The sequence below is a fragment of the Festucalex cinctus genome, chromosome 10 (genome assembly GCF_051991245.1).
Source record: "Festucalex cinctus isolate MCC-2025b chromosome 10, RoL_Fcin_1.0, whole genome shotgun sequence".
In the NCBI taxonomy this organism is placed as follows: domain Eukaryota; kingdom Metazoa; phylum Chordata; class Actinopteri; order Syngnathiformes; family Syngnathidae; genus Festucalex; species Festucalex cinctus.
This window is the reverse complement of record NC_135420.1, coordinates 15,569,077-15,596,665: the sequence shown is the minus strand read 5'-3', so window position 1 is coordinate 15,596,665 and position 27,589 is coordinate 15,569,077. Positions and strand designations below refer to the sequence as shown.

At 38.7% G+C, this 27,589-nt stretch overlaps 1 protein-coding gene across 5 annotated transcripts in view; it reads right to left on the bottom strand.

Moving 5' to 3' along the window:
• Positions 1-27,589, bottom strand: part of prkacba (protein kinase, cAMP-dependent, catalytic, beta a) — a 294,170-nt gene that overhangs the window by 175,446 nt on the left and 91,135 nt on the right. For 4 of the 5 annotated variants that reach the window (XM_077535439.1, XM_077535437.1, XM_077535438.1 and 1 more), the window contains one exon: positions 27,439-27,519. The exons of the other annotated variant lie outside the window; for it this stretch is intronic. The gene's annotated coding sequence lies outside the window, so the exon portion shown is untranslated. The remainder of the gene's footprint in view (positions 1-27,438; positions 27,520-27,589) is intronic. 5 annotated transcript variants of the gene reach the window in all.

Here is a 27,589-nt window from a genome sequence, read left to right as displayed (position 1 = left end):
TATTTTATAGAGAAGTTAAATCATTATGTCATGATAATGAGCCTTTAAAAATACTCAACTATAGTAGCTTTAGTTTTCCTTGGACCGAAAACCTGTAATCTAAACTGTAGTTTAAAAAAAAAAAAAAAAAAAAAAAAAAAAAAAAAAAAAAAAAGTTTGACGTTCAGCTTGAACTAGAACCAAAACAAATAAGCAATTTAAGGTGCACACTTTATTTTAAGGTAATGTTGGAGAAGTATCTGGCATGGTTACACTGTACACAGGTTTCCAAACTTAGCTTAATTCCGTTGAACAAACTCATAAAAATATTTTGTAAAAAGCAGGAAATTCAATGACAAGAAATGCATTGTAAGGATGTGAGTTAATTTGCTATGATGGTACCCGCACACCTTTATAAGGAGGAAATCATATAAAATCAGATAAACAAAAATGGCGGGAAAAGCTCAGCAAACGCCAAATCCAACCAAGTGTGTTATTTGCTCTTTGGGGCATAACTGAATTGAAGTCCACGGTGACGATGCATTAGATTCATGGCTGATTACATTGCGTAATAGTCTTGGCTTCATGCATGTTTTAAAAGCCCGGTTGCGCCGCGTGCTGTGATAAATCAGTCAGGTTGTGCAGCAATCAAAACCAAACTGTATATTATTAGCTTTTAAAAACATTCACGGTTGAAATGTTTCGTCTTTCTTCGGGAGAAAGGACATTTAAACTGCTGAATATAAAAAATACCCAATGATGTTTCAGCCTCACATCTTTAGTAAATCATTTATTTATTGCTCTTTAAAAAAAAAATAAAAAAAACTCCTGTGCTCTCCATGTTGTTTGGGACAGGAAAGATGCTGTGAAAAGGTTACAGCTGACATCTTAGCAGGCTGCTTTGTTCTGCGAAGAGCAATCTGTTGCAGGGCTGCTCGCAGGCTAAAAGCTATCAGCAAATATAACCATTGTGTAGTGCAGCGATCAAAGGTGTAATTAGCTACAGTTCAGATCTCCAAGTGACAACGCTGTTGACCAAAATGTGTTTTAAAAACATTGGATGTACAGATGGCACTGTGATCAAAGCAAGCCTCATTTACATTGACCTGCAAAATGGTTATGTAATATGCATAACAGGCCAGTAGTTGGTGGTTATTTTGAAAACAAACACTGATGAAACACTAAATGAAACACTAAAGGCCCTATTTTCGTAGCACCGGCACGCTCAGTGTAAAAACGGTCACATCTTTATTTTCCGGTGCATGTCACAATTTGGTGACTGAAAGCAGAATCAATTTTAGACTCACAAAAATCAGGTCTAACTTTTGGCGCTTGTGGTGTAATGAGATTCATTTTTAACACACTTGGGTTATAATTTCTTAGCATTTTGAGTGCTTGATAAAGAAACATATAGTTGCAAGAAATAATATATGAACCCTTTGAATCAACTGGATTCCTGTACAAATTGATCTTAAAGTAGACAACAATAGCAATATAGTCCACACAAAACATACAAACTTTCGTTTGTGGGTTTTTATAAAAGGGGCGTTTGATGTCCTATTTCTGTGCTTATTAGTATTGTTGTACATATTTATTGTAAATGCAGTTTGTCTAAACAAAGGATTGAGAGAACAGAACAGAGCAAAAATGAACAAAGTATACCCTCTGCATCATTTGCTTATTTGTTTACTAGTCACCTTACATAGCTAAAATCTATTTACCTATCTTATATGTTCATGACCTAAATTTATGTTTTGTTATACTGCAGTGGCATGGTTACTATAGTACTACAGCTCCAAATACAAGAGACTAATTCCTTGTGCGCTTTTATGATACTCGGTCAAAAAAGATGACTCTGATAAAAAGATGTGTGTAGGTCTATGTTTCATGTGTTTATTGGAAACACCATGTAAACATCTACAGTACAGGATGGAAAAAGTACCGGACAATGACATTTGGCTGAAGAGCTAATCGGAAGAAGGAGGCGGCAGACTACCAGTCTGATAAATGTGATAAAACTGGAGGTGTTGGGTAAAGCTGCCCTGCCCTATAAAAAACAGTTCTGAGTTGTCTATTCTCAGGAAAGTGTTGACCTCAAGTGCAATTCACACCAGACATTCCAATAATCTTGCTGAACTGAAAGAGTTTTGTAAAGAATGGACCAAAATTCCCCCTGAGTGTTGTGCAGATCTGCTTGGCAGCTACAGGAAACATTTGGTTGAGGGTCAACAAGTTATTTCATCCAAATGCTCACGTACCCGGCACTGTGATGTCAAAGTTGGTAAGAAAACTGCTTGTCTATTGTTGTGAATTGTCAGTAAGTCGGTAATATGTTGTCTTGCCTGTTCCACTAAGCACTTCCAATACCATCACTTCAAACTTCATTTTGCGCTTACGGTGATCTCTGGAATTTTGTCTGTTGAAAACCAATCAGATACTGAACACGCATATTAAATTCAGTACACCAGGGGTTAAACTTTAGAAGATAATATAAAATTGCACTTTTTGACAGGCACATTTTTAGTAGTCGAACCTATTATTTACTGAAACACCCATATTGGCAATTTATTATGTCACTGTTACACCGAAATAAAAGCATCAACAGATGACTTATTTTGCTATAGCTTCCACTGACATTAGAACTAATTGTCAATGATGAGTTCCACTGAGACAAGTTCAAAGACTCCTCTATAGATAGAATACCTTTAATTATTCACACTCTATGAAGAAAATCAAATTATACAGTCGGGAGAGAGACGTGTCCTAATGATAGTGAAGAGCAGTTTATCAAAATACAGTGCATAATATATACATCCACCTAGACTCATAATACATTGAAATAAATTGATTAATCTTTACATTTTAATCAAGTATCCATATTGTTATCAAATTATTGTAATAAAATGACAAGTGCTCGGGTAATTCATTTCCACCAACGGTTATTATATTCAATGGTGAGAGCGAGACTGCTCCGCTTAAATGTTCAGCGAAATGGGCCACTCGAGACTTTCTAAAAACTGTAACTACTTCCAAGTTGGACATTTTGAATATCATTTGATCTGGATTAGTGGTTGCGAAAAACCACTGGAGGTCATCACACTGCTGTTTGGTCATGTCAGGGAAAGGGAAATAAAAGAAAACAATGAATCTGGAAGGCAAACCTCCATCAGGAGAATTACGGTCTCTGGCAAGGAGTAGCAAGGAGCACAGTGTTAAAAACACAATGTAATAAAACACCTTTTCAGTGCCGTTTAAATATGCAGCGTTGACAGGGTGGAAAATAGTCACAGAAAAGAGAGCAAAAAACACCCAGATATGTTTGATAAACTTAAAATTTACCTTATGTAAGTTTTTTTTTTTAACAACTTAAATGTAAGACTATAAAATCAACAACTTAATATGTATATGTAAGAGGACTGACTCATGAAAATTAATTATACATTACAATAATCATAATATGAGGTAAGCATGTGGTTGTAGTCCTCACTTACCCTACAACACTTTAAATTCAGGTTATTGATATTGACATGCCTGTGTATTGATATGTACATATGTATGTATGTATATGTTTTTGTGCATACAGTGTGTATTCAATTCTTCCTTCAAACAATATTATCAATAAATAAATAAATTCACAGTTAATTTCCTTGGCAAGCTTATTCAAACGGTACAGGAAACAACTGTGTATGTAGTAGCAGTGCCACACAATGGTGAAAGAAGCCTACGTACAGTATTTACACATTTCCAGAATGATCAAAAACAAACAAGCTAGATAAAGTTCACTCTAATTTTGAGCTTAAATCTCGGAGAATCAACAGCAAATTTAATGATATGTAATTAAGGCCTAAACAAATTTGCCCCAATGGATACGATTAATGTGGAACTTATTACAGGCTATGGCACCCAAGGGGGTAATACATTCATACTAATCTCATGCTTGTCAGCCTGGGGGCTTCACAGCTATTGAAATGCCTTCGCATTCAGGGCAAGAGTAGACAGAAGGTAGAAGAGTCCTGGGAGTTAAAATTAGAGCTGTGATAAATGACCTGTACACTGGCTTATACTGTCAAAAAAGCAGGAACAACACAAGATGCATTTTCTATAGCCGCAGCTTGCGTCTGCTGGGAATTAACCACTGTGACTGACAGAGGAGGAGGATAAGTGTGTTTTCAAAATGTTATTCTTTCACCATATTGTTTTGCATTAGACTGAATAGATTCACATGTGATAGTAAATAATAATGCTTATGGCTCTATAGTGTACATTTTTCTTGTACTGTTGAATGGAAGTTCCGGGCAGGACCATAAAGAAACATGATCATCAACCAATCAAGTTCATAAGCGTCACGTTCCATATAATGATTATGCATCACCAGTGTATGACGAATCACCACTTTTGGCCTTGCGGTTGCATTAATTGCTCGCACACGAGCATCTCCATTACTTAGATTGGGCGGAGTTAAAAGCATGCAAATAAAAAGTGGCTCTCAAATCTTTCAGGCTGCAGACAAACTGGAGACAGTGGCATTGACAAAAAACTTAATGTCAGAAGAGGGTCGGTGAGTGATGGATCCTTACCGGAGAGCTCCAAGTGTGTTTAGCACGGAAACACTCATTCACCGAGCTAAAAGCCTGCGCAAACATATTACATCAAATTGCTTTGTTGTTGGGAGTCGGACAAAAACAAAAATGACCTCATTCGGAAATGCTGATGTTTATACACTAACTTTGTTCTGAGGAGGAAGCTACATGAAAAAAAATAAAATACAAATTATATAAAAGTGTAAACAAAAAAAAGTTGAACTAATAGAAATATGGCTGCAACTTTTAGTCATTGATACAATAATTGAAAAAAAAAAGATAAAATTTAGTTAAAATTAAAAAGATGTACTGTACTGTAAAAAAAATAAAAAGCGTGATAGTGATTTGTGGTGGTCATTTTTCTGCCACTAGATGGCATAATTGCATTTGTATGACTGTGATAGCTCACATCATTTTTGTTTTCATATTAAGAGCTATCTAATCTTTAACATGGAGTAACTTGTGAAATTCTGCACATTTTTAAAATTGTAAAATACGTCACCCGTCTCCACTGCTAAATTTTGACATTATATATATATATATATATATATATATATATATATATTAATATATATTAGGGGTGTGTATCACTCCACAAAAGATGATTCAATATGCTGTTCGATATGTGATAGGTCATGGAGTTTCAAGATGATTAGATGATTCTCTTGTGTGTCAATCCATTAAGGAGCAATCAGATTAACAATAGATTGACCATCGATTACATAGCGCTACTATCCTGTAACAATGTTCACATCACTATTATTCTGCGCTTCTTTCCCCGAAAAACGTTGTCCTGTTTTAATACAACTGATGTAGTAAAATCCACATTATTCTCTTCAAGCCGTCTATTACCACCACTGTTACAAATAACAAGGGCAAAATATTTTGAAAAGAACAACAGCGTGAGCAGCGGCGGTCTCAAGTGGTTTTATGATTCACACAGATTAAATAACACAAGTGATGATGTTCTCTCGTTAAAGACGAGACGGACAACAGCACCGCATGAGTTGTCATGTCTTATATGTGTAACGATGACTATCTGCTGAGGTGCTCTTCTAGGAACTTCTTGAAGGAGGATTTAGGTTAAATGAATCCAACAATTCACTTTTTTTCCTTAATAACAACTGCCAACATTTATTCAATATACAACTGATCGCAACTTTCTTTAATTCCCCGCCCTTTAAACCGTCTTTTGTTCTGTTTCAGCCTTTGGTTGAAACTATAACCTCAAAAAGAAAAGAAAATTCAGAGCTCTGAGAAAATAAACAAAATATTGTTCATCTACCCGGGTAGAGTGTTTTTTTTCTTTTTCTGGAGCAAAAGGTATTTCAATCTCTTATCTGTCCGATGAGAAGACTTGAAAAACGATGTCCTCAAGGTTGAAGAGATGTTCCACTGTCACTCCAACGTAGGTCTATCGTAGATCCAATTTTCAACTCCGAAAATCACACATCCCTTGACGGATAGCAGTCCATCCAATGGTTTCATCCGCTTCCAAGAACAGGTATAAAAAAACCAACCGGAGAATGCAAATTCAATGTATAGTCTTCTACAAAACTTCAGGCAACCAGGTCTTGGTGAGCCTTGCGTTTAACTTGCTGTGAAAACCTTTAACTCGACTTTCAGTTGTTGTTTTTTTTTCTCTCTCTCGCTATAACGTAGCTTCTCACTTCGCAACTCTCTCACTTGCGCACTCCATTCCTTACTGCAATAGTTGCGTCACTTCCTCTTTCTCTCCTTCTCTGACAGATTAAACATTAGTTACCTCTGCTCTCTACTGGACAAAACCTGCTACTGCAGGTAACCAACAGACTATAAGTTAAGTGTAACTTATGTGGGTTACATCCTCCCCCCCTAAATCAGCATACATCCTTGTATGTAACTTTTAGACTCAGTGTGCTTAAGTCACTAATGGGTCACCTAGGATTGAATAATTTAGCCTTTTAGGAGCATTTTTTTCTCTGGAAGACCTTCTTAACACTATTTCCTCTTTTGGGCCAGAACCTATTCTATCCGACTCAACCTGCGCTTCTACATTTTCCTCTTCGTTCATCACCTCAATCACACTTCTTGCTTCACTTTGGGGACTACAGTACTCATTTGAGTGACTGACTAGAATTTTTGGGATACTTCTGTCAAATCCTTGACTTTCTTGGGCAGGCAAATTCTGAACTTGGTTTTTCTCAGTGTTTCCCTGAATTTGAACCTCCTTAGGTTGAAAGACTGAAGCATCAGGGTTTAATGTGCTTTCAAGGTTGACTTCATTTCTCACTCTTGTAGGGTTTGATTTGTCCTGATTCTGTCTGTCAGTTGATCCTTCAGGTGGGGAATCATCAGTTATCTCCTCTTGAAAAATAGTCGAATTCTGTTCATGGTCATCTTGCATGACTTGTGGGTCATCCCACTTCTGGGTATATTCAGAGTAGTACTCATGGTCCTCAGCTTCAACCAATGGTCCATCCTCAATCTCAGGAGTGTCAGAAGATTGTGTGACATCCTTTCGTGGTTTAGACTTTAGATAGGGTGCTTCCTCGATGGTAGATGGCAGAAACCCACATGGCAGAAGTAAGTCCCTGTGTAACACTTTTTCAGGCCCTTGTGAGTGTTCTGGTACTACGACGTACACAGGGGAATCATCAATTTGCTTGACAACTGTGTAGATGATTTCACTCCAGCGATCTGCGATTTTGTGCTTTCCTCTTATGCCGACATTTCTTACAAGAACTCTGTCCCCTGCAACAAGAGTGGACTCTCTCACTTTGTTATCAAACCGTTGTTTGTTTTGTAGTGCTTGTTTCAAACTGTGCTCGGTAGCTAACCGATAACTTTCACTGAGACCTTCCCTGAGCTTCTTCACATATTCAGAATGGGACAAATTTCTGGATCCTTCTGGGCTCAGACCAAATGCAATGTCAATGGGTAGCTTTGGCTGTCTGCCGAACATCAGCTGATAGGGTGAAAACCCAGTGGTGTCATTTTTTGTACAATTGTATGCGTGAACCAGGGGCTGGACAAATTCCCTCCATTTGATTTTATCTCCCTCTTCCAATGTTCCCAGCATCTCAAGAAGTGTGCGGTTAAAGCGCTCCACGGGATTGCCACGTGGATGGTAAGGGGTAGTCCTTGTCTTTTTTATCCCAAGTGTTGAGCACAAATCCTTGATTATAGCGGACTCAAAATCACGACCTTGGTCACTGTGTAACCGCTCTGGAAATCCATAATGAACAAAAAAGTTATTCCATAGGGTTTTTGCCACCGTTTTTGCCTTTTGGTCTGTAGTTGGAACTGCTACGGCATATTTAGTGAAGTGATCAGTTATGACCAAGATGTTCTTGGTGCCTTTTCCGTCCGGTTCCAGTGAAAGGTAGTCCATACAGACTAATTCCAATGGGCGAGTGGTTTTAATATTCACCAACAGAGCACTTTTTCCAACATGTGCTTTTCTCCTGATGCACCTCTCACATGTTCGGATTTTTTCATTCACATCCATGGACATATGAGGCCAATAGAACCGAGCACGGATCAAGTCCAAAGTCCGGTCAACACCCATGTGTCCAACAGCATCATGGAGGCTCTCAAGCACTTGCTTTCTGTAGCTCTCTGGAAGGACAAGCTGATAAAAGATTTCACCTTGGTAGATGCGTTTGCGATAGAGAACATTGTCAGTCAAGACCAACTGATCCAATACTCTCAACATCAACTGCACTTCACAGGTTTCTTTTTTTCTTACTCTGTAAGGGAGGCGCTTTCGCGCTTTCACAATGTCAATTACTCTTCTGATGGCTAGATTTTGTCTTTGCTCATTTGCCCAATCTTCAAGAGACATTCGAGGTAATGCGCAGGAACCAAGCATACTAGTTTTCAAATATTCTGCAGGTATGGCTGAAGCGTCGATGGCTAGACACTCAACTATCGTGGGTGGCTGAATGTCCGGTTCAGTGACTGAGGCTGAAATATGCTGATGTTTCTGACACACTGCCTTTACAGCTGCACTTGGAAAAGTAGGCTCTTTGTCATTTTGCAGAAATTGAGCAATGAACCTGGTAATTCGGTTATCCTCATCCACAGAACTGGAATCTGGTGTCTCGGGGTTGTGAGGATGTGGTCGTCTTGATAGACCATCAGCATCTTGGTTTCTATTTCCAGCTCGATACTGAATGTTAAAATCGAAGCTGGACAATGCAGCTAACCAACGGTGTCCTGCTGCATCAAGTTTTGAGGATGTTAAAACATATGTCAGTGGATTATTGTCAGTCACAACAGTAAATTTTGCTCCATAGAGATAATCAAAAAACTTTTCGGTGACAGCCCACTTCAAAGAGAGAAACTCAAGCTTATGTGCAGGGTATCTTCGTTCGCAACGGGAAAGACCTCTACTTGCATAAGCAATGACTCGCAGTTTGCCTTCTTGCTCTTGATAAAGGGCTGCCCCGAGGCCATACATACTTGCATCTGTGTGCACAATGTATGGCTTCTTTGGATCGGCGAACCCAAGGATGGGAGCTGTGGTGAGTTTCTGAATCAGAGTATTGAATGCGTCTTCACAAGCTGGTGTCCATTTTTCATTGAATGGTTTTCTAAAATCTGCACTTGAGGGACACTTTGACTCGGCAGGTGAAGAGGCTGACCTTTTCTTTGTGGGTGAATACCCGGCTGTCAAGTCATTGAGTGGTCTTGCAAGCTTGGAATAATCTTTTATAAATCTTCTATAATACCCCGAAAAACCGAGGAAAGACTTAAGCTCTTTGATGTTGTTTGGCCTAGGCCAAGTGGTAAGTGCAGTTATCTTGGCGGGATCAGTTTCTACTCCATTAGCAGACACCACATGACCGAGATATTTGACGGACGTCCGGAAAAACTGACATTTCTCAGGGGAAAGCTTTAAGCCAAATTTCTTCAGTCTGTGGAGTACTCTGAGCAATCGGTCCTCGTGTTCCTCGAGAGTGGCAGAAAAAACGATGAGGTCATCAAGAAAGACTAGGACTTCACTCAAGTTCATTCCATCCATGCACTTCTCCATCACTCTTTGAAATGTACTTGGAGCGTTAGTAACTCCCTGTGGCATTCGATTAAATTCCCAAAATCCCATTGGGGTCACAAAAGCCGTTTTGTATTTATCTTCCTCCTCAACGTCAACTTGATAGTACCCAGATTTCAAATCCATGATGGAGAACCACTTCGAACCTGTTAAAGCTGAGAAAGCCTCCTCTATGTTGGGCAAAGCATATGCATCCTTGATAGTTTGTCTGTTCAATTTGCGGTAATCAACACACAATCGGATGTCGCCATTCTTCTTCTTCACCACGACAATAGGAGAAGCAAATGGGCTTTGTGATTCTCTTATAATGTTAGCGTCTTGAAGCTCTTTCAAATGAAGTCTGACAGCTTCATAGTCAGATGGGTGGATTGGTCTCGGTCGATGTTTGAATGGAGTTGGATCTAGCAAGCGAATTCTATGGTTAATTTCGGTGGTATGGCCATAGTCTAGGTCACTGAGTGAAAAAACATCAGACATTGAATTTAACTGCTTAGTTATCCTCTCCTTCCAATCCTCAGACAGGGGAGAATCTCCAAAGTCGAACACGAGCTTGCCTGAATCGGCGATCTGCATGGAATTGCATGATGCAGAAATCGCAGTGTGATGAGATGGTTCGCTTGATGTGGTTCTTACATCGGGTCCTGCCAGTGATGACACACTCTTAGGAAAGGAGAGTTCAGCAAGGACGTGACCAGCGGGTACTTTGATAGCATGCGCAGTTTCGTTCTTCACAAGCACAGGCACCTTGAAAGATGAGTGAGATGGGCTCGTCATTATGTAACTGCAAAACAAAAGACCACTTGGCAAACTTGACTTTGGAGGCTCAACTAAGAGTGTTTCATTTGCTGAAATTGGGACGTTTCTCGCATAGCCAGTCAATGCTGCTTTTCCTCCTGCAGGAATGATGATGCACTTTTTACTTTGTAACTTTACTGTCGCAATTTTTCCATTGTTTTGGCTGATTTTGAACCTCAGATACAAGTGCCTCACCAATGGGGAATAATTGCAGATTTTGGTCATGTCTGGGAAGCAATGTTCAAACAGGATATCAAGTGTGTTGGTGCCTATTAATAGGGGGACATTCATGTTTGTTCTGTGGTCAGGTACAACAAGGGCAAGTGTGTCAACTGTTGCAGGTGTTCCCATGACATCCTCTGGGAAATGAATACTGGCCTGAACAAATCCCAGGTAGGGTACTTCATGACCACCGGCACCTTCAATGTCTAGGAGGTCTCTTAGAGGGAATACAGGATGGTGTGAAAGATACTCTTCATGAAAAGACTTTGAAATGGTGGTTACCTGGGAACCAGAATCAAGAAGGCTGTTACATTGGATTCCTTCAACGGTAACAGTGGTGATACATTTTGGCCCTATTAACCCTTTTGGAAAAGCAGCATTTGGTGTCTGCCCCAGTGAGTGGCTTTCACATGTACTTGATGTTTGGTCTTGATTTGATGTGGGACAATCCATTGCATTTCCGGGCGCAGTTAGTCCCTCCACTGCGACCCTGTCCAGTTTAAATGTCCATATTTCATCTGCCATTCATCTTGTCTGGCTTTTAGCTCTTTGTATTTCTGGTCCACCAAAGGCTTATTGGGTGGATTTTCACACTGTCTAGCTATGTGACCATCATTTCCGCATTTGAAACAAAACCAAGCCTTTGGTTTGGGTTTGGATATTGCTGGCGGGGTTTGGATTGCAGCTGCAGCAGTTGGGGTAGTTTCTTGGCCTGACTCTGACTTTTCAGCGTGTCTCTGTCTCCTGTACTCTTTCTTCTTGCTAAGATGCATCTTTAGTTCAGCAACTTGCTTTCTTAAGTCTTCGGTTTCTGCAATATATGTTTGTATTATTCCAGCATTTGTGTCATACGAATCAGGCATTTCAAATACCTGCTGCATATTTACAGATGCCCGACTTTTCGTGTTGCCAAAGCAGCGTTGCATGCGATCAAGCTTAGCTGCTTGCCGATCTTCCTCTGTGCGCAGCCGCAGTAAAAAGTCAGTGAAACTAGGAGGTGTTGCTGCCCGAAGCTCTAATTGCAATGCTAGGATGAGGGATTGATCCCAACATCCACGTTGGAATTGTCTCATCAAATGTTTGTCAGCGTCTGCACTGGTAATTCCGCCTCTCTGTATAGCAGTGGTGAGTAGGACTTTCAACCGCTGTAAGAACTCTGAGGCTTTCTCTCCTGGGTTTTGATGAGTGTTGAGGAACCTTGCAAAGATTTCCTCCCCATCCTCAACTAAGCCGTAGGCTGACTGAAGAAGTTTCACATAATCACGTGGAGCTGCATTTAAGCCGAGCTGTCTCACTAGATCAGAAGCTGGCTGAAGGAGGCTTTCTAATATTTTTCGCCTCTGTATGTCAATGGGTGGGTTATCTTGGATCATAAGTTCTACATGCAGAGACCATGTCTCAAAGTCAACTTCATTTGTGGGTTTGGGCACTTTTCCTGAAAAAGGGCGAAGCCATTTGGAAACCTGGCTCTGCACAGTTGTTCCATCATTTTTAATGACATGCTCTACAATAATTTTCTGGACCTCAGGGGGATTGAATGTGTCATTATCTGAAGGTACCTTCTTGACAGGATGGCGTGGTGGTTGTGCTGTTGCCAAGTCTTCATTTTTTAAAATGAGATTAGGTGAAGCATATTGAGTAAAGTCAATCTTAGGGTATTGCCTGCATATTAAGGGGGTGCTGCTATCGTCAGAACCTGACTCACCATCTGAGCTTGATCCATCATTTAAGTTTAGAAGTTCTGCTGAACGTGTGATGGGGATATTCTGAGGTGATGAAGCTGTTTTATAAGCTGTATCAATTCGCCACATAATGTTAGGATTCCTAGCACTAGGGAAGAACTGAGGGAGAGTTGGAGCTAGTGCTGTCATGGATTCTTCAGATTCAAATTCTACTAGAGCCTTAACACCAATGCCTTGTCCTGCCTGTCTCACCCTAAGGACCTTATTTATGGACCCAAAACGCTGGCAAACCTCAGCTATTTGTTCATCAGTATCAGTAGCTGAAATTCCCTCAACAAACACAGACTTCTTCATATTGGTGAAATACTCTTGGTCATCAGCCATTGTTTTTTGTTATATTTAAGACAACAGTATGAATTTTCAATTGTAACCGGCAGTAATTAACTTTAGCTCAGTATTTTTCCCGACCTAATCCTCCTCCTGGCTGGCTCGCCAAAAATGTAACGATGACTATCTGCTGAGGTGCTCTTCTAGGAACTTCTTGAAGGAGGATTTAGGTTAAATGAATCCAACAATTCACTTTTTTTCCTTAATAACAACTGCCAACATTTATTCAATATACAACTGATCGCAACTTTCTTTAATTCCCCGCCCTTTAAACCGTCTTTTGTTCTGTTTCAGCCTTTGGTTGAAACTATAACCTCAAAAAGAAAAGAAAATTCAGAGCTCTGAGAAAATAAACAAAATATTGTTCATCTACCCGGGTAGAGTGTTTTTTTTCTTTTTCTGGAGCAAAAGGTATTTCAATCTCTTATCTGTCCGATGAGAAGACTTGAAAAACGATGTCCTCAAGGTTGAAGAGATGTTCCACTGTCACTCCAACGTAGGTCTATCGTAGATCCAATTTTCAACTCCGAAAATCACACATCCCTTGACGGATAGCAGTCCATCCAATGGTTTCATCCGCTTCCAAGAACAGGTATAAAAAAAACAACCGGAGAATGCAAATTCAATGTATAGTCTTCTACAAAACTTCAGGCAACCAGGTCTTGGTGAGCCTTGCGTTTAACTTGCTGTGAAAACCTTTAACTCGACTTTCAGTTGTTGTTGTTTTTTTTTCTCTCTCTCGCTATAACGTAGCTTCTCACTTCGCAACTCTCTCACTTGCGCACTCCATTCCTTACTGCAATAGTTGCGTCACTTCCTCTTTCTCTCCTTCTCTGACAGATTAAACATTAGTTACCTCTGCTCTCTACTGGACAAAACCTGCTACTGCAGGTAACCAACAGACTATAAGTTAAGTGTAACTTATGTGGGTTACATATGGTTACACGGCCAGTTACAGTAATTTCTCCCTTCTATGCATGACGACTTCTCCAGATGTTACAAGATGAAAACAAGATGTTGAAGTGTGGATTAATATGCTGCCCCAAACGCAATGACCTCACTTTATCGCATCGGTCACCCCAAAAGAAGGCACAGGAATGTGCACATGTACTACACATGGCTAAAACTACATTGTGCCTGCTACAGATGAGCACCAGTGGCAAGTAAAACAAAAGCAGACCTACATACATACATGTCTAATAATGTATTGATGAATGAATTATGATGTCAAATGTGTGTTATTTAAACCGGTGTCAACTGTTGTTAATATTAGGACGTAAACATCAATCAGTTACTCACTTGAAAAATGACAAACTAAAATGTGTCAACTCTAGCTAGTTTCTAGTGTAAACGAAGAAGTTGTCATCTCAATGGATTTTGTACATCTTCAATCATCTTCGAAAGGTCACTGATAACGCTCTCATGTGAAGCCACTTTTGAAAGTTTGAGATTGAGAATGGCTTTGTTATTTTACTCAAAACCTGAGTCGTTGGCCTTGTGTTAAGGTTCTTTGGCAGAAAACTTGAGATATTTTTGAGGAGAACCTTGGGCCTATTTTCTTGTTTTAATGTTCGTCATGTTTAATTAGATAACCTTTACGTTTTTATAGTTTTTGATAAGTTGTCTATTTTTTTCTCTTCTGTTGTATAATCATTTAATACATTAAGCACATTATCTTTTGAAATGTTTAACAGTGTAATAAAGTAGTAATAACAGTGTAATAAAGTAATACTAATTGATTTTTCTATATTACCTATAAATTACATATACGAACTAAAAGCGATCCATGTCTTATTACACGTGTGTAATTAAGCTGCAATATTTTTAGCACAAATTGCCCTGTATGTGTTTTGGATAAGATACCATTTAACTTTTTATAGTTGGTGATAAATTGTCAATGATTTGCTTTTTCTTCTGTTGTATAACCATTTGATACATTAGACATTATATTCTAAAAATTTAAATATCGTAATAAAGTAGTAATAACAGTGTAATAAAGTAAAATATGTTTTTTATGTATTACCAATAACTCAAACATACCAACTAAAACCTACTAATTTCTTATTAGAAATGTGTAATTAAACTGCAATATTCTGAGCACGAGTTGGCCTGATGTTAATGACATCCTTATATTGCAAACTCAAGAGTAACAATTACGTCAAAGAATATGTGTTTGGATAATGTTTACGAGCGATCGTTCCACCACCCCCACTTATAAAGACAGCTTAAGCAACGTAAGGACCTTGGTAATTACACAGCTTACAGCACTGAACGTAACCCTGCCAATTAACCTTTCCGAGATCTCTGTAAATGTTTCCTCCTGCTCCGTGAGCATTTAAACAATCCGCTAACCAACACACATCCTGCTTTTGTTTGCATTATTGTAAGAAATACTCCCGCTCCACCTAGCATTATTAACAAATTGCCCTACAGTTGCACGTGAGGGGTGCGGAGTAGATACGCATGGGTCAGTGGACCTCCTAAAGATAATGGCTTAAATTGCTTTCAGATTGCAACACCAGCATTGCATTTGATTCAACGAGATGAAGGTTAAGGGTTCTATGAACCTGTCACGATGATATCATTGTACAGATGGAAATGAGAATATTTAGCTGCCAAATCCTGATAATGTAAACAAAAGGTGTAGATTACACTTTTGGATGTATAAATGGGAGGAAACACACACACATACTACAAATGAAAATATCCACTGAAGGCTTTGTGTAAAGTGAAGCATCAGTGAGCATGTAATCCTCAAAGAATTTCTAGTGGTGGTGGAACAACTTTGAGAGGCAGACAAGGATGATGTTGTATAGCCCCAGAAATGAATGGACTTATTGCTGAAGATACGACTGAATGGCAGCTTTGAAAGGCCGCGTAGGTAAAGAGTATTACCCTACTCAGCAATGTGGAGCAAATCAATTTAGGAATTTTTTTTTTTTTTTTTTTTTTTTTAATAACTCACAACGTGATTTGATATTTAGATAAATATGTGAGTCTTTTTTTCCCAGTGAAAAGTAAGCCAAGTAATGGCATCAAGAAAAGTTAAGTCGCATCCTTTTGTGGTTTAACCACAATGCTCCAACAGCTTTATCTTTGGAAGAAAAGACATGCTGGCATTTCCATCGCTAATGTGTTTTCCGCTGCCATTGAGACTGAAGCAGCGTTTGTTTCAAATTATGCCTACAAAAGCTGCTGCAGCTCCATTGTGTCGAAGATGGTTTATTTGCCAAAGCACTTTGCATATTCCCATGAAGCCTGTAGAACCCTGCAGCCGACACAAGCCCAATCAGAAAGCACCTAATAACAGTGACAATAATCAGAAGGATATGTTGCAATCACTGCTACCCAGCAAGAGTCCCGCTCACAGGAAACAGCGTGAGCGCCAGCTATCAAACGGCGAGAGGCTCGTGACGCTGTCAAAATCAATGCTTTCAGACTTGCTTATTAATAAACATGACCAATTAAGTTAGCAAACTATTTACCAACACTTGGAATCAAGATGCTTTTTAACAACACCCGTGTGTTGCAGTTGTCATAATGACATTGAAAGGATAATATAAATGGCGTCCACAAAATACACTTCATTAAACAAACATAACTTTGACCAGTATTGAACCTCAAAGAAGAAAACATCATTAAGTGTATTCAGTAGGGGTATAACAATAACCAGTTTTAACAGGAACATTGTTTTGTTTTGTTTTTTTATTTAAAGGGAAAGTTAAACATATCCTGACAATACAGTGGTACCTCTACTTACAAAATTTTCTAGTTAAGAACTTTCTTCCAGAACCAATTAATTTTGTAAGTTGAGACGCATTTTCCATGTAAATGCCCTAATCTGTTCCAAGCCTCCCAAAATTCAGACATAAATGTTTTATAAAGCATAAAAATGCATCAAAACACGTAGCAAGACCTGTTACAATTTGATTATTGCACAATAAATGAGTTGTGCATAATGTAAAAACAAAGAATAGACTACAGAATAAAAACGATGGTCATTTACCTTTTTAACTGCTGTCATCGTTTTTTGCCCTCTTTGGTCCATCTTTTTTTGCCTGGTGTTTTGGAAAAAATTGATCCAAGGATGTTTGCTTTCCCCCCCCCCAGAAAATATCCAAGGCAAACATCATCATAGTGAGTGGTCGCCCGACTGGTGACCACATTTTCTAGGTAATTTAACAAATTCTGAAACTTCAGGTATTCAGGTATGGCGAGGCATCTTTTTCCAAAAAAAAAAGGCCAGTCTCGCCGCAATTAAAAACTTACTGTGCAACGTAGCATTTATCAATCAGCAATTGTTTGAATTTTTGCACAAATTTGTCGGCCGTTAACACATTTACATTCATCGCTTCTTTTGCTATTGAAGTTACTGTTGTGTTTTTCCCTCTGGGTTTGTTAATTCGGTGCGTTGAATAAGTGGATTCACATCAAAATTTACCAGTCAAAATTCACATTTTGCACCTCATATAGATACAGTAGAGCTAAATTGAGGCACTTCCATCTCTCCGCCAGCCCATCATTTGACGGATGTCTACCTTTTTGCCGAATTGCCCGCTTTTTCAATGAGTGCTTAATGATGAAAAAAAGCCTCGTAAAAATACACAAAATGAGAAGAACCGTCTGTACTGACCTGTTTCGACGGATGAAAACCTGCTTCAGTAAATATCAAGGTAAAGTCAGCACCTGACTGAAATTTCAGTCTTGTGTCTCCTAACTGGTGAAGTCAACCACCAATTTCAAATTTTGCTCACCTCATTATCAATCTTCACGCAAAGAAACAGAATGTGAGAGTTGGAATAAGTCATACATTCCAGTCCATTTCACAAAGGCTCATATTTGAAATGTACGGTGAAATGTGGACTCGGTGTTGAGGAGATCGTAAAGAGATGAAACAAAGCCATTGTCAGCGACGGCAGACTACCATGTTGAGTGCCTCCATTGTTCGGCACACGCAGGTGGTGAGGTGACTGTAATTATGTGTATGGCATTGTTTGCGCATTGATGTGTGTATGCATTAGGAAAGTAGTTTCGTATTGGCCTGATGTGATACATTTATGTCAGGCATATGGCAGAATATGACATTCTCATATTAGATGTGAGATCCTTTTATCATACTTGGTTGCCATGGAAATGTGTTTTGTTTTTTTGTTTTTTTCACCCTGAGCATCCTTTCTGCTGTATAGTTTAGCTTCCATACTGGAGATGTTGTCAGCACTGGACAAAGTCATGAAATAACTTCTAAGTTTCTAAAGTAGTTCCCTCAAAGTTGGAAGCATTCAGTTATCCGAAATGTTTTGCTGAGATTAAGAAGTATGATTGTGGTGGGTTATGGGTCTCGCGCAACCTATTTTTATTATTGAAATCGTTGCCGGGTGCATTGTCTGCTTCAACAAATAAACGCTTTGCTCCGAATAGCTTGTTTACTTTTTTTCCTGGGTGTGGGGTGGGGACATCATTACCTTTACACTGAAGCCACATTTCCACCAGGCGATACAATTTGGTTTAGTTTGCTACTCCCTTATTTGCCCAACAAAGCTGAATTCTATAAATAATATGGCATCATAGCAGTAGGACAGAGAGTAACTCGCCAGGGAATTTAAAATAGAAAATAACAAGCACAAACTTGTTCAAATCTTGGTCCTAAACCACAGCCTTTCTAACCATGGCTTTGGTTTTGCGACCATAGTGTGGTGTCTGAAAGTAGCATACAAAGCTAGAGGTCCTTTGAATAAGGCACTGCTGTTTAAAGAACTTGCAAATAGATGCAATAGATGCAGCACATTTCATTTCAGAGAGTGTGTCAAGAGAAGGGTGACCACAGTTTCAAAATTAAAAACTGGGACACGACAATTCCACTGAAAATCAAATATACGATAAATTCCAATCTAATCACGTCAATCTGGTGGCCGGTGGTTGTGTTATTACTTTAGCTAATGCTAAATGTTATTTTTGTTGACAGTTCAACAGTGCTAAAAAACAAGTCAAATAATTCAGCAGTGTCTAACCTGTTTTGCTCGATCCCAGTTTTGTACAGCAGTTACTCCAGAAAAAAAATGTGTATTGACATGCAGCTGTTCTGATTTTGGTGCATCAAATAAATTATAAAATGTTTCGTGACGTAATAGTCATTGCTGTTTGGTGTATTGAATGAATATGATATGAATATATTGAATTCTGTGGATGCTTGAGATGTCATTGAACGTACTTCATTCTTTCCCTCGGCATTATTGTTGTTGTTTTTTAATACGCATCACACGGTCCCTCATTTTAACATTAGAAATGTGCTACCAGAAACTCCCAGCTCCCGACTACATTTCCCATGAAGGAGACGGAAGCAGGAAGTAGTTATTGTTTCGATAGGGCACTAACATGAATGTGAAAGTAAATAGGAAGGAAATTAACAGTTATATTCCTTTTCAATTGGTTTATTATGGTTATTGTATGAATTGCTATGATTGAGATGCACATGGCCCAAGCAATTGGCTTGCTAATTGAGCTAAAATTAAAAAACAAAAATATGTGACTCAGAGGGTGGGACCTGCGTAAAAAGGGATACAACAACGGGGCTGGCAAAATCAACCGCGACTTGGGACACAAGGCCCAAATTGAGACTGTTGCGATTAAACTGAGATTCACCTGGTTTAAACGGGACTGTCTGTGTTTAACGGTCAGTCCCGTCTGGTCACCTTTCTAGAGCCAACTTGTCTAAGCATGAATTGAAGTGATCATTTCAAAGTTGTTTTGCAAAGCTTTGTCCAGATAGTGCAAACCACATCCCCAACCTTGAGCATTGAGCGCTATTTAATCATCTCACTATAGTTTCACCTGCTGGATAAATGACCAGGTTCAAAGGTGAGTGAGGGTTGCGGAAGACTGAAAAACTCTAAGGACAATGAAAGCAAGTGCAATGTGATCTCGGTTTTAAACAAACATAAAATGAAACACTATGAGAAATGGGAGCTGTATCATCAACATTGATTTAGTTGTCCCTTCCCAATTTCTAGGCTTTATTTATAAACGTGTTCAGGAAATATTGTCACCAGTGTCAGCTGAGTGTTTTGATGTGATGCCAACAGCATCCAAACTTGTGAAAAGTAGGAAACGCATGAGCGAGAAGGACAAGGCGCAACAACTCCACTCAGCCTGGAGGGTCCCCCAGGCGATATTTTAAGGAGGCTAGAGGGTGAATAAAGCTGTGTATATTCCATTTGTATCTTCCTGTGACTTCCACTGGTCGGAGATGACTGACTTGATGCTAATAAGCTTGCTCTGTCATGCTTAGACTGTCAGACCTGGTGCTACTGCATGTTAAGATAAAGAGCCAAATCCCAAAGGTTCTGGTTCCCGCTTGAGTTTTAGCATATGAATGAACATAACCCCGGGTTTTCACTGGATGCGGTTGCGGTGCGGTTGCAGTGCGGTCCGGCGACGCAAGCAATTAGATTCCATTCATTCGAATGGTGCAGTTTCCACCGCTTGCGGGTGCGTTGCGTGTTGACTGCGGAAGGCTTGCGGCGTGCCGCAAGCCTTCCGCAAGGATAGCCTATTTTCTATTTTTGCCGGACGCCGCATGCGGTAGGCCTCCGGCAAATGGCAAGCTAGCACAAAACACATCGAGCGGGACAGGAAGACCGACGCAGTTTCAAAATAAATTTCCGGTTACCTTTCAGAATAAAACACTCGCCAGCTCCTATTTCGCAAGTTTTTCATCAAAACGTGACGTGGGCGTCGCCGGGCCATGTGCTCATTCACGGTTTAGACACCAGCTAACATGGACGAGGAGAGGTTTATATTGGAGGTGGAAAACCACAAAATAATATATGACACGGCACATCCTTTTTATAAGGACTGTAATGTATTGTGAGTTTGATGTTCGCGATTGCTTGTTGTGCCCGTCTCGCTTGCCGTACTGAGCGGCAGCCGGACGCGGAAGACAGAAATAAAGAGTGGACCCGCACTGACCCGACTCTCGTTATTAATATACTTTACAAGGACAACCAAAAAAAGGATGCTGCATGGAATCTCATATCTTTCTGCTTCTCTGTTGAGCAGACTTTCTGTATGTTTGTCGTTGTGAAATGCCACATGATCGCGCGCGCGCGGTCCCGCGAGACACGTTGGGAAGTGGGCGGCGACGGAGCTGCCGGACCGCAGCTGTGCGGAGCCGGTGTGGATTGACAAAAAAATTGACCCGTCCGGAGCACGCAGTCAAGACGCACCGCACCGCAACCGCACCGCAACCGCAACCAGTGAAAACCCGGGGTAAGAAATGCAAATACATCTGCACAGAACTTCTCTCCTCGTCTCATTCTGTTCAAGAAAGTTCTGGCTAAACAAATTCATCTATCTATCTATCTATGGTGATGCTTCTGCCTGGTGATAGATAGCCTTCGTTCATGGCTGGCTGGCGTTACATTTTGTGCTTGCTGATTGGCAGTGTCCAGCGGGCCGATTCCTCCAAGAATCCCCCTGTACGGTCTAGAGGTCCTCTGCTATTGATTTCCTGCTCGAAGTAGCTGCATGACCTGCCAATCAATGCTCCGAACAGTGGGATGTCACCGGGAGCAAGTTGACGACACGCGATGCTCGGCACTCGCGAAACTGATGGCGCTCTCGGAGTCCCAGTCGAGCCCGCAGAGGGAGGTCGACAAAACTCAACTTTTAATCTTTGGATTTAGCAAGGGAAAGTTAATCTTAAATTAAGAAGCAATGAGGTGCTTGTTCATTGAAAATCCAATCAGTTTGAAGCGAATCGCCTTACTGCAGGCGAGGAATCAGTCATGGTTATTTTCTTTTTCTGTAAAGTGCAAGCAAGTGTGACTTAGTCCACTCATTCCATCCAAGTTACAAGCGATTAGCTGTTCGGGATGAGTCATTTTCACTGGGAATCACCGAGTGGAAACTATTGAGAAACATCACACCTTCTGAGTTGTGCTGCTGTGGACTCACAGGGGGCAGGGGGGGAGCCCAGAATAAATAAATACTCTTTCTAATTTGCTGATTTTGTGGCCACCCAGAGTGCTTTTTTGCTCATGAAGCAAGGAAATGCCTGTGGCCATGTTTAAAACATTTAATTATCACATCAATTGCATTCTTTCCTACCCCCTTAAGTACAAATTAAGTTGGAGAAACCACCACTAAGGCTCATAGAAATGCTTTGAATAGAAACATAACACATCCGACTATAAAGACTGATGCCACTTCACTCACACGTTAAAGTCATTTTAAAAGTTTCACTTTGGCAAAGCTAAATGACAAGAGGACATTTCAAGGCTCTGACTTACACTTCATGGAATTACATGGAATGGAACCTAATAAGTTAAAATAGTATTTTATATTAGATTAGTTTTTTTTCTTCTTTTTTTTAATCAATGTGTAGTGTGATGGAATAATATATTTTTTCTATTTTCTGGGGGGGAAAAAAGGATTACAAATTGGACATCCTTCCACCATACTTAATCATTTTTACTTTTTTTTTTTTCTAACTATGAAACTCAGGGCGCTAATTAGAGAACCGCCAGGCTTCCCGTTCTGTCTCCCCCGATTGGACTGTTATTTTTCGTGTTTCTCGGACCGGTTGTGACTGTGAACACACATTCTTATTGTGTTTTCTTTCTCTTTCTTTCTTTCTTTATTTTTTACATACTTGGCCAACAAATATGATTCTGATATTTGTATTAACAATTATGTGAATTAATCAGCAGCAACAGCCTCCTAACAATATAGATTAATTAATGTATATAATATACACAGTATTTATAACATTGATATTTGAGAGGGTATTTAAATTTTGAAGTATGATTTCTATTACCCACAATTTGAATTTTGAGGTATAATTTCAAGTACAAGGGTTGTTGTTGCTAATTACCGTTTGACATAGTTAACAGAGTTAAGCAAGAAAACATAATACATTTTTCATTAGCTTGTTGTTGTAATGGTTGCTCCTCCCCATTAATGTGTGCCACAATAATCCTTGTGGAGCGATCTGCATGAAATATATATCATCATAAATACTTCAAATGTTGTGCTGATGTGAGCTGCACCCGCCACACTTCTAAAAAAAATGCCATTATTTATCAAACAATGACTATTTGAACCAACTAACAAAAAAAAAAAGTGGGGAAAAAAAAATCCAGATAATGACTCTTGCCAGTTTTTTTTTTTCTTTAAACATGTAACTCACGGTGCTTCATTGTCAACAAGCAACTCTTTCTTTAATAACTTTGCAAGGATGGCCGCCAAAGACATTCAGCTGATCCGCTGCTATTGTGTTGTTGTCAAGGGTACTGGCGTCAGCGAAAATAATGCGCGCTGGCGGTACAGCATCAAGTTGTCTGCAAAGGAAACACTTTACCCGCAGCTTCTCTGACACTTATGAGAAAGCACCATTAGCGCATTATGCATAGTTGTACAAGTACCATATCAAGCGTCAGTGAAAGACGAGTGGCAGAGCAACTCTCCCGTCAACCGTGCCACATTTGTTATTGCCAACCATCAGCATTTCTCCGTGGAAATGCTGTTTGAAACAGTTGAAGGTTATTTTCTGATTTGCTATTATGAAATCACTCTACCAAATCAATTGTAATGATTTGTCAAATTCAACTCCACACAATTGAAGAACTAACTAAAAAGAAGTTCCATTTGATTTGAATTGACTTGAAAAAATGTTAACAGTACAAAATTTATTTATTATTATTAAATTCCAAATATTTTTACAGGTCTATAATTTAATTAACTTGGAATCCTTTCTAAATGTAAAACAATATTCTACAGTCCAGCAGCATTTTTACATTAGGATGGATATTGTAAGAAATATTAATTCCTCAGTGAATTCTGGCATAGACCACATGCCCCTTGTCAAAAAAAAAAAAGAAGATAAATGCTGATGTATTGCAAAATGCTGAACATATGCTTATAATATATACATTGTAATTATAGATCCAACCTATCGCTATATGGACCAACGTAGGCGTAAGAATGCATGACCAATATGGTTATTGCCTTTTTCCAATATTTAAACAGATAAAAACAAGCTTGGTCACCACCAAATAGTTTAATCTTTTATTGTATTTTGATTTTTTTCAAATTGCCACTATATGTGGAGGGAGACTTATTTTTTTATCCCATGGGAAGAAATATCATATGTTTTGATATTCACTAGTCATAGCCTAAGGGTGCTACTGTGCCTGTGTATGCAAACCTTCACAGAAACACAATCAGAAGCAGTTGCTGCAGAGTTTTCCACTCACGTGGACGGTTCCAGCTATGCCTTTATGATTTGTAAGTATAATTAGGTATGCATTTTACATATAAACGTACAATACGTACCTAATTATATGTATAATTAGGGACATATTGTACATATAAATGTAAAATACATATCTAATTATATGTATAGTAAATACATAATTACATGTATAGTTGCATACACTTTATATATAAATGTAAAATAAGTTCGTAATTATATATATATATATATATATATATATATATATATATATATATATATATATACATACATATATATATATATATATATATATATATATACATATATACATATATATATATATATATATATATATATATATATATATACATACGCATTTTACGTATAAACCTAAAATACGTACATAATCATACGTACAAATCTACTTTCTATCTTTATATTTTCATAATGGTCCAAATCTGACATCATTCTCATGGGACCACCCTCCACCATTAAAACCCATATATGTACACATAAACACACCAAACCATGCAGGCAGTCGAAGAAGCAAAGACTCCCTTTAGGGTATCAAGGTCATCTTGGGAAAAATAACATGATCTCCCTGGAATGTTCTCCCCCTTTGCACATCTCATAGTCTTTTTGATCCCGTTCTTTCTGCTGGCTTTGATCAGCTACTTTTTATTCGTCATTGGCCATGATACGCGCTTGACAGGCGGCCGCGTGATTAGACAAGGATGGAGCAGCATAGCTGAACACGGAGCTGGAGGGCTGCAGGGCACCCTTCCCCATCATGACGAGCTTCGGTGTAATTAGACATTAGCACCCAGCAGGAAGCCGCTAACATGGGCCCAACCTCCATTAGAATGATTATCACAGATAATTCACTTTAATAAATACATAACAGACCACTGGACTCACGCAAGTGCGGATAACAGCGGATGCTTTTGTAATTGTCGCTTAATTGGTGCATGCAGGGCAGCTGATTTTCAGACCCGATTTAGCAACACTGGAAAATGTTATCAAAATAATGATTTCAAAAATGTAAGCACAATTATTTTGGGTGTGTGTACTTTTAAGAAAAAAAAAAAAGGGCTGGGAGGAAGGTGTTAAAAAGTAATGCAATTGAATGAATATTTTTTTCTGCAACATTAATGTAAGGATTTACTAATACATGGGAATAATTTTACAATCTTCATAAAATGTCAGAATGTATTTTAACCTTGTGGTGATCAGATGTTTTCTCCCAAACAAAGATACTTTTTGGACCTATAGAATGCTTCCTGCTGGGATTTCAAAATAATCCAGTTGACACGTACAATTTATCTTGTGGAAACTTGGTTTTTTTTTTTCTTTGTGTTTTTTTTTTCTAGTCTAAGTCTACATTTTGAATAGTTAGAAAAAGAATCGTGTTTAAAAGGTCTATCATTGCAAATACTGTCTCATTGCTAATACTGTCATTACAGCATTATTAATTTTTAGTTTTCTATTTTTTTTTGGTGAAAGAAACTCAAAAGTAGAATATTACAATTTAGAAAGAGAATTTTCATATTACTAATTTCTTTCCAAAAATAAATACAAATGATATATTTGTATTTAAAATATATTGTTAAGTGAGAATATTTCACATTTTCCATGTACTGAGGTGAAAAGTAACCGGTCTGCCCAGAAGTCCATCTCCCAGAATGTGTTCTTTAATATGAGAGACAGCCAAAGCGCGGCTTGAAGCTACACACATTGACGAGGCGGGCCTGTAGGGAGCAATGGAGATAAGCGCAGCACACCACACTTGACTCTGACTGCTCTACTGCTGCTATTGTACAGGGACTACAAAGTCAACTCTTGTTCATCTATTTGAATGCAATATTTATTTAGAAGTTAGCAGAGTAAGGGAAAAAAAACAAAAAAAAAACCACATCTGTGCATTCCCTCTAGAGCGAGATCAATCATCAACTAATTTTACCGGACTGCTCATGTAAGACGCAGTCGGGAGTCCAAGTTCCCCAGACAGGCTTTTGTTACGGCGGGTTGCTGCTTGGTTACGCTGCATTAGGGTTTGCAGCCATGATTAAACTGTTTGTCTTTCAGTACATACACACTCATACAGTACATATAAAAGACATGCATACAGAGTCACATCTGCAGGACATCTAACGGTGCACAAGTACACAGAAACAAGTAAATACAAATAAATAAATAAATAAAAAGGTCCAATAGGGACCCGGTACACCCCCCCCCCCCAAAAAAAAGGGATTTTTGTTTTGGTTTGGTTCTGTTTTGACCAAGGTTTTCATGTAGTAACATCATATAATGCCTTGAAGTACAATACATTAAATTACTATAATAGCATTTAGAATGCTCTTTAAACACACTTAAAATGATTCAAACTCATTTAAACTTTTATAATATATTAAGAGAGAGTAACACCAAAATATTGTACAAACCATGCAAAAAATTGTGTACTAACACCAGCAGATAAGATGACAATGATAATGAAGCCATCATATTACAGTAACTTCCCGTTTCAATGCAAGTTTGTCAATTTTGTACAAAATTGACAAACTTGTCGTGTTGAAATTAAACATTGAAAATATTCCACCTGCATGAGCATTGCAGTATGACTCGAACATGGTCACAGCCACAGGCGTGTATAGCCCATTTTTAGAAGGTGTTAGAAGACCCCTAAAGAGAATCCAAGTACCTCCAAAATTTTAGAGATCTTTTTTTTTTTTTTTTTTTTTGTAATGAAAAGTGTTCTATTTAACTCGCAAAAAATAAATATGTTTCCGGACAAAAAACTTTTTTTTTTCTTCCATGTCACTTTAGGGGCTCCAAGGAAAATGTAAATTTAAAAAAAAAAAAAAAAAAAAAAAAAAAAAAAAAACCTGACTTCCTTTGCACATTTTTTTTTTTGTGGTAAATGTCACCCTCAAATTTCCAACACCTCTAAACACTCCTCCAACAGTAGTGTTAGCATGGGTGCTAATTCTAACATTTTGCATTGGTGCAGGTGCACTGAGGATATGTTTGTGTTTGTCTGGGGATGCCGTGAAATAAGAAGACAGTTGTCTATATAACGTGTGACTTCTTGGGGCATTTCAGTTACTCGTTTTGCTTCATGTTGTAGTGAAAGTGAAATCTTTCCAGTCAATTACGCCAATCACCCGCAGTGAGCGATTGACATGTTAGGGGACCAACAGTGTTTCTGACGTCCATTCCTAGCTCATACATAGCTAATAAACACAGAGAGACATGAAAATGAGCTGCACAGTCATGTTAAGAAATCTATCGAGAGTCTGTTTTTCTGTTGTGTTAAGCACAATGCTAATAAAATTCATCTTAATTGTTAAATGTATTTTCATTGTGGGTAGCCAGATTTTTTTTTTTTTTTAAGTCATGCTAATGGTATCTACATAGAAAACAGTAAATCATGAGAATTTTATCCTTTTCTTGCACATTTGGCATCCACATCAAACATCAAGCGTTTATTTATTCTACTTTACATTGTCTATCATGATGACCAACCTTGACTTGGATACACGCTTATGAGCCGACTCGAAACATGTTCAGTCTCCCAGTCGAAGAAGATCAACTCCATGTGTCAACCTGCGGTAAAAATCAATAGACGTACAGGAAATCCTGTCAAGTGCGAAAGAAAAGGAGTGATGAAGACGAC